Genomic DNA, 9,330 nt, shown 5'->3' with positions numbered 1-9,330 from the left:
GGAGGTAAACAATACACTACTAAATAACTAAGAGATCACTGAAGAAATCAAAAAATATCTAGAAACAAATGACAATGAAAAGACGACACAACAAAACCTGTGGGATGCAGCAAAAACAGTTCTAAGAGGGAAGTTTATAGCAATACAATCCTCCCTCAAGAAGCAAGAAACATCTCAAATAAACAACCTAACCTTACACCTAAAGCACTTAGAAAAAGAAAAACAAAAAACCCCCAAAGTTAGCAGAAGGAAAGAAATCATAAAGACCAGATCAGAAATAAATGAAAAGAAACGAAGGAAACAATAGCAAAGATCAATAAAACTAAAAGCTGGTTCTTTGAGAAGATGAACAAAATTGATAAACCATTAGCCAAACTCACCAAGAAAAAAAAAGGAGAAGACTCAAGTCAACAGAATTAGAAATGAAAAAGGAGCAGTAACAACTGACACTGCAGAAATATAAAGGATCTTGAGAGATTACTACAAGCAACTATATGCCAATAGAATGGACAATCTGGAAGAAATGGACAAATTCTTAAAAAGCACAACCTTCTGAGACTGAACCAGGAATAAATAGAAAATATAAACAGACCAATCACAAGCACTGAAATTGAAACTGTGATTAAAAATCTTCCAACAAACAAAAGCCCAGGACCAGATGGCTTCACAGGTGAATTCTATCAAACATTTGGAGAAGAGCTAACACCTATCCTTCTCAAACTCTCCCAAAATATAGCAGAGGGAGGAACACTCCCAAACTCATTCTATGAGGCCACCATCACCCTGATACCAAAACCAGACAAGGATGTCACAAACAAAGAAAATTACAGGCCAAGATCTCTAATGAACATAGATGCAAAAATCCTCAACAAAATACTAGCAAACAGAATCCAACAGCACATTAAAAGGATCATACACCATGATCAAGTGGGATTTATCCCAGGAATGCAAAGATTCTTCAATATATGCAAATCAATCAATCTGATACACCATATTAACAAATTGAAGGATAAAAACCATATGATAATCTCAACAGATGAAGAAAAAACTTTTGACAAAATTCAACACCCATTTATGATAAGAACTCTCCAAAAAGTAGGCAGAGAGGGAACCTACTCAACATAATAAAGGCCATATATGACAAACTCACAGCCAACATCGTTCTCATCGGTGAAAAACTGAAACCATTTCCTCTAAGATCAGGAACAAGACATGGTTGATTGTGCACTCTCACCACTATTATTCAACATAGTTTTGGAAGTTTTAGCCATGGCAAGCAGAGAAGCAAAAGAAATAAAAAGAATCGAAATCGGGAAAGAAGAAGCAAAACTGTCACTGTTTGCAGAAGACATGATACTATACATAGAGAATACTAAAGATACTACCAGAAAACTACTAGAGCTAATCAATGAATTTGGTAGAGTAGGAGGGTACAAAATTAATGCACAGAAATCTCTTGCATTCCTATACTCTAATGATGAAAAATCTCACAGAGAAATTAAGGAAACACTCCCATTTACCACTGCAACAAAAAGAATAAAATACCTAGGAATAAACCTACCTAAGGAGACAAAAGACCTGTATGCAGAAAACTATAAGACACTGATGAAGGATATTAAAGATGATACAAATCGATGGAGAGACATATTATATTCTTGGACTGGAAGAACCAACATTGTGAAAATGACCACACTACCTAAAGCAATCTACCGATTCAATGCAATCCCTATCAAAATACCAATGGCATTTTTCACAGAACTAGAACAAAAAAATTGCACAATTTGTATGGAAAACACAAAGGACCCCGAATAGCCAAAACAATCTTGAGAAAGAAAAATGGAGCTGGAGGAATCAGGCTCCCAGACTTGACTATACTACAAAGCTACAGTAATCAAGACAGTATGGTACTGGCACAAAAACAGAAATATAGATCAATGGAACAGGATACAAAGCCCAGAGATAAACCCATGCACATATGGTCACCTTATCTTTGATAAAGGAGGCAAGAGTATACAATGGAGAAAAGACAGCCTCTTCAATAAGTGATGCTGGGAAAACTGCACAGCTACATGTAAAAGAATGAAATTAGAACACTTCCTAACACCATACACAAAAATAAACTCAAAATGGATTACAGACCTATATGTAAGGCCAGACAGTATACAACTCTTCGAGCAAAACAAAGGCAGCCCACTGTATGACATAAATCAAAGCAAGATCCTTTTTGACCCACCTCCTAGAGAAACGGAAATAAAAACAAAAATAAACAAATGGGACCTAGTGAAACTTAAAAGCCTTTGCACAGCATTGGAAACCATAAACAAGACGAAAAGACAACCCTCAGAATGGGAGAAAATATTTGCCAACGAAGCAACTGGCAAACGATTAATCTCCAAAATATACAAGCAGCTCATGCAGCTCAATATCAAAAAAACAAACAACCCAATCCAAAAATGGGCAGAACACCTAAACAGAAATTTCTCCAAAGAAGGTATACAGATTGCCAACAAACACATGAAAGGATGCTCAACATCACTAATCATTAGAGAAATGCAAATCAAAACTACAATGAGATATCACCTCACACTGGTCAGAATGGCCATCATCAAAAAATCTGGAAACAATAAATGCTGGAGATGGTGTGAAGAAAAGGGAACCCTCTTGTACTGTTGGTGGGAATGGAGAACAGTATGTAGGGTCCTTAAAAAACTAAAAATAGAACTACCATATGACCCAGCAATCTCACTACTGGGCATATACCCTGAGAAAACTATAATTCAAAAAGAGTCATGTACCACAATGTTCACTGCAGCTCTATTTACAATAGCCAGGACGTGGAAGCAACCGAAGTGTCCATCGACAGGTGAATGGCTAAAGAAGATGTGGCACATATATACAATGTAATATTACTCAGCCATAAAGAGAAACGAAATTGAATTATTTGCAGTGAGGTGGATGGACCTAGAGACTGTCATACAGAGTGAAGTCAGTCAGAAAGAGAAATACAAATACCGTATGCTAACACACATATATGGAATCTAAAAAAAAAAAATGGTTCTGATGAATCTAGAGGCAGGACAGGAATAAAGACACAGACGTAGAGAATGGACCTGAGGACATGGGGAAGGGGAAGCGTAAGCTGGGACGAAGTGAAAGAGGAGCACTGACATATATACACTGCCAAATATAAAATATATAGCTAGTGGGAAGCAGCTGCATGGCACAGGGAGATCAGCTCAGTGCTTTGCGACCACCTAGAGGGGTGGGATAAGGAGGGTTGGAGGGAGACGCAAGAGGAAGGGGATATTGGGATATATGTATGCACACAGCTGATTCACTTTGTTATACAGCAGAAACTAACACAACACTGTAAAGCAATTATATTCCAAAAGTGAACAGTGATATCATTACTGACCATTTCCACTGGGAGATAAGTTCTGAGGATTCTGAAAACTTGTAGGAAGAGGCAGGCAAGACCAGAGATCATGAAGTAAAGTGATTAACTGAGGAGCTGTGTGGGGGAAGAAGTCTCGACTTAGTCAAGGTTCAGGGATAACAAACTTTTGACTAAATGCAAGGCGACTGAACAGACTGTGTGTCATTGATTTCAGGGAAAGCTCATGGACAGAACAGGTAGACTCAGATAGTGCTTTCAGGTGAAGACCTCAAGGGAATTCAGTAAGTTTAGGCAGCTCCCAAATCCCATGGGAATCTAGCTTATGTCTGGGAAACCTGAACAGGAAAGAATTCATAGCTCTCAAAACTATGCATAGAAAAATGTACCAATAAACACAGAAAAACATAACATCTCCTGGAAATGTAAACTACCTACAAACATATTTTCAGGTGTGCTCCAGAGTTCAGGCTTATGAAAGTGCATCATGAAATGCAAATACCGTTGTTGTTGGTGTGCTGGTCGTTCTGGAAAAGGAAAAAACAAAGGAAGCGGTGCAACTCTCTCTTTTCACATATTAGGAAAAGGAAACTTGGAAAGATAAAGTGGCTCTCTCAAGGTCCCACACCTAATTAGTAGGAATTCTTTCTTCACAGCTGCATATATCACCACTTGACATATTATATATTCTCCTATTGGAATGCCATTTCTGTTAAAATGGGGAATTATCTATTTGTTCACTGCTGTATCCTCAGCACTAAAATAGCACCTGGCACAAAGCAGGTGCTCAGTAAAAATGTGTGAGATGAAAGAATGATTGAAATCTTCATACTCTTGTCCCAATGCCCTACCTCACCCTGTTTCATAAATCTAGGGGGACCTTTGACCACTCAAATCAACAAGTATTTACCATGTACACGTCACATACCTGGCACTGTGTGAGGTTGCTAAGTGGGAAGAAGGGATGTATTAGTGAGGGCTCTTTCAGAAGCAAGACGCAAACACCAAATTGAAACTAGCTTAACCATAAAAAGGGGGGCTTCCCTGGTGGCTCAGTGGTTGAGAGTCTGCCTGCTGATGCAGGGGACACGGGTTCGTGCCCCAGTCTGGGAAGATCCCACATGCCGCGGAGCGGCTAGGCCCGTGAGCCACGGCCGCTGAGCCTGCGCGTCCGGAGCCTGTGCTCTGCAACGGGAGAGGCCACAACAGTGAGAGGCCCGCATACCACAAAAAACAAAAAACAAACAAAAAAACATAAAAAGGGGTGTGGGAGGTGGAGGAGATTCATTGGTCCATATAGCTGGAAAGTCCAAGGGTAATGCCTGCAGAAACAGATGGAACTAGGGCACAGGAAGGGTTATCTGGATTTTATTACTTTCTCCATCACTCAAGGCTCTACTTTTTCTCTGCATTGGCTTCCCTCTTGGCCAGGACTTCTCTAGACTTTAGCCCTGGTAGTTCTGGGCTCACATCCTACATACTTAACAGTAGAAAGAAAATTCTTTTATCCTAACAGTTCAAGCAAAACCCTAAGTAGGGTTCCTATTGGTCCAGCCTGGACTATGTACCCATTCACAATGAGTTACACTGACCAATGGGATGTAGTCATTTGATTAACCGTGTTTGGGTCATGTGTCCACTCATGGAGGCGGGGATGAAGTCGGTCCCATCTAAAGTACATGGACTGGACCAAAGGTAAGTTCCTAAAAGAAAATTGGGGTGCCCCATCCAAAAGAAGAGATGCTGTGAAGATAAAAAGCATACATATTCCCACCCCAAATCAGGGCTGGGGGTCAAAACAATAAGTTCCTAAGCTTCAGGAACTTAATTTTTATTGGAAGCAAAACACAAATCAATTCATAAATAACATAAAACAGCATTTGATTAAGATCAAATCTGAACTGGTAACACAAGCATACCAACCATACTCTATAAAACCATATGGCAAATTTCTGAAGGTCCAATTTCCTTTTAATGTACAACTTTGTCCTCTGACCAATGACACCCCTCAACCACCTGTGACTTGACGTTTGTATATCTGTTGTTCTTGCCAGCTTCTAAGCTATCAACGGGGCACTGGCAGGCAGTAAACAGCTCAGGTTTGACCTTGTTGCCCCTTTAATTACATTAGTGTTCAAGCAATTGGCAGCTCTTTTATTGTGCTCTGCCTTTTGAAAATAAAAATGAAAAAAAGAAAGCATAAGAAATAGCTATAAAAGTATAGTTCTTGTCAACTTAATGAAGTTCAAGCACGAACACTGTTAGGTGTGGCAGAAGTGGCACATCTTGCTCCTCAGTTAACTGTTCACCAGAACACATCTGACTGGGAATTCAAAGGTCAAAGAAGAAAATGAAGGAACAGGCACCAAACTCTGAAAAACTCATTTTTTGGTTCTCATAATAATTCTGCTTATAGCACAGATTTCTTTTACATAATGTTCAGGACTCTATTATAGATGAAAGCACTGCCTATCTGTGCATCAGAGCACAGGTGTTGTAACTATACCTCTTAAAGCAGGGGTCCCCAACCCCCATCCTCGGACAGCCTGTTAGGAGCCGGGCTGCACAGCAGGAGGTGAGCAGCGGGCGAAGCTTCATCTGCCGCTCCCCATCACTCCCCATCGCTCCCCATCGCTGGCATCAGCGCCTAAACCGTCCCATTCCCCACCCCACCTGCCCCCATCCGTGGAAAAACTGTCTTCCAAGAAACAGGTCCCTGGTGCCAAAAAGGTTGGGGACCGCTGTCTTAAGTTATTCATAATGTTTGCTATATTTGCATAGCTTCTTTACTATTTCTTAGTAATTCACATCAACTTCCTTTTTCCCTTAAACATATTTATATTTAAAGGACGATCCATAACATAAATGGGACGCTGGTATCCCTGGCCATAAATAGAAAGTATTTGAAAAATAAAGCAATGTTATTAAATTCTAGCTAGACCCTGTTTACTGGCAAAGCTTTAAGCCCAAGGCGGGCTCTCTGTTTATTAAAAAACAACCGTCCAAAAAAGTGACTAAAAAAACAAGTATCAGAGAGTTATTAAAAAGATATTATTAGCCCTAAGCTTGAACTTTTTCCTTTGATTTCAATGCAAGGATTGAAGGAAACAGGAAACGGCAAGAACTTCCCCCCATGAGATATTATTTAATGTCTTGTCCATGTGCTACCTAAAATTATCACATACCACCCATAACTGAGGGAAGCAGGGGGAGAGAGGAATCAAAGAGAGAGGTGAACCAGGTAAGTAACATTGGTGGAGACTTTCTCTTTGTATCATTATCAACTAATTCATTTCCCAAATGGCAGCAAGAAGAATCTTCTAATCCTGTCACTCCCACTCTTAAATCCCTGAGAGGCTCTCCACTGATCTCAGGAGGAAGTTCTATTTTCTTCTAGAAGCTTCCAAGGCACTGAATTTTTTGCATCGGTTTACCTCTCCAGCTTCATCTTACAGTACACACCTCTCTCATACCCTGCTGACCTGGAGCTCTGGCCTGGAGACATGTATTCTAGTGTGGTGGTTAGAAGGATGAACTCTGAGGCCAAACTCCCCAGCTGATAGCTGTATGATCCTGAACAAGTTACATAACCTCCTCACTTCCCTCATCAGTAAGGCAAGGGCAATAATGGTCCCCACCTCAGGGCTGTCCTCAAGATTATGGGAGTTAATATAACTCAGATCTGAGCTGAGCTAGCCAGAGGCCATAGGGCCTTTTAAGATTTCATTTACTCTAAGTAAGTGACCCTCTTCCTCCACCTCCCTCCCACTTGGCAAATCCTAGTTATCATCAAATTCTATCTGTTACGGGTTTAACTGTTTGTTATATGTCCCCCCAAAACTCATATATTGAAGCCCTAATTCCGAGTATCTCAAAATGTGACTATATTTGTAGACAGGGTCTTTAAAGAGGTGATTAAAATGAGGCCGTAAGGGTGGGCCCTAATGCAATCTGACTGCTGTCTTTATAAGAAGAGGAAATTTGGGCTTCCCTGGTGGCGCAGTGGCTGAGAGTCCGCCTGCCGATGCAGGGGACACGGGTTCGTGCCCCAGTCCGGGAAGATCCCACATGCCGCGGAGCGGCTGGGCCCGTGAGCCATGGCCACTGAGCCTGCGCGTCCGGAGCCTGTGCTCCGCAACGGAAGAGGCCACAGCAGTGAGAGGCCCGCGTACCGCAAAAAAAAAAAAAAAAAAAGAAGAGGAAATTTGGACACACAAAGAGACACCAGGGACGCAGGCACACAGAGGAAAGACCATGTGGGGATGCAAGAGAGGGAGCATCTGCAAGGCAAAGAGAGGCCTCAGAAGAAGCCAAACCTGCTGATACCTTGATCCTGGACTTCTGGCCTCCAGAACTGTGAGAAAATGAACGTCTGTTGTTTAAGCCACATAGTCTATGGTATTTTGTTATGGTAGTGCTAGCAAATTAACACACATTTGCAGATTTTGGATTTACCAAGCCTCCACAATTGCATGAGCCCATTTTTTAAAGTCTCTCTAGACAGATAGATAGGTAAACAGATCAACCTATAAAGGATATACATATCTATTAATATACATAGATCTTTCTTTTATCTCTTCTCTCTCTCTGTATCTCTATCCCTGTCTATCTATTTATCTGTCTGTCTCTATCAAGAGTCCTCCTGGTGTGTGTTCTCAGGACACCTGCATGCTTTCTTTCAGACATAGCACCCCTGGGATTGAATGGTTACATCTGTGATTATGTGGTCACCTTCCATCTCTCCAGTCAGAGAGTGACATCCTGAAGTGAAGGAGCAGCTCTGTTGTTCACTACTGCACCCCAAGAACCTATCAGGGTAAACATGGAAGACCCACATTGAAGTCATAAGTTCTTATCATCCCTTTGGTCTTATAATGCACAAGAAAATTGAAAGAACAACATCTTTTTGTAGAGATGATTAATACGTCCATTGATATGACCAATATATTCATCAATCCTCAGTCTGTTGTTTTAAGCCAATATTTTACTAAGCTTATATGTTTGATGGGAGATAATTTTGACTCCAAACCCCCTATTATTATGGCTCCTTGTACCTTAAAGTCATACAGGTGTATTCAATATAAGTTGAGCGGGCGAGAGATCGAGCAGCTGTGATTTGACAACAGTGACAACAGACTTTGGAGCAAGAAGCAGGGTCGGGGGTGGGGGAGTTTGCAGACTGGATTCTATATTTAATATTTCCAGGCAAATAAATTCTATCACTTCTGTGAGTCTTAGCTATGGTATGCTTTGGGGCATGACATTTTAGCCATGATTTTTTTCAGTATTTTTAAATTTTGGATTGCAAACTTCTGATTCTTAAATAAAAATAATTTATTTTTTTAATTTCTGTGGTAACCACATAGCACAGGGGAAATGCACCAATGTAGCAGTAAATAAAGAATAGTCCAGCTGGCACTAACTGTACACCTTTCCTGGATATCTTACTTCTCACCACCTCTGTTTCCCCAACTCTAAAATGTCTGTTACAATGAGGTAACTTAGGTATTTCTAAAGACCTCTTCCCATAACGGTAACTTATGACTGAGCAATCAACTCACCTGGCAGGTTAGGTGTCCAAAAAGACCAGTGTCTTCCAGGATTTTTCAGAAAGTATCTCCAACAACTCTCTCAAGTATTTCGGGGCGGGGGGGAGAAGGGGGGAACACAATTACTAAGAAACTACTATGTCCTGGCACTGTGATAGACGCTGGGAAAAATGAGGATGAGCAAGAAGCTTCTGTCCTCCTGGACACAGGGGAGCTAATGTGAGCGTCCATTATTGTGTGATTAGTGCTCTGGCAACAGAAGCCCCAGATATCACCAAATTCACATCCAGGAGCCTCCCCTAATACCGTGTGGAGAGGAATCAGGGAAATATTATTGGAGGGAGTGAAGTCTACTGAGACCTAGAGGACGAATAAGACTTGTCCAGG

The sequence above is a fragment of the Leucopleurus acutus genome, assembly GCF_964270905.1.
Source record: "Leucopleurus acutus genome assembly, chromosome: 20".
NCBI classification, from domain to species: domain Eukaryota; kingdom Metazoa; phylum Chordata; class Mammalia; order Artiodactyla; family Delphinidae; genus Leucopleurus; species Leucopleurus acutus.
Note: the sequence above shows the minus strand (reverse complement) of the source record.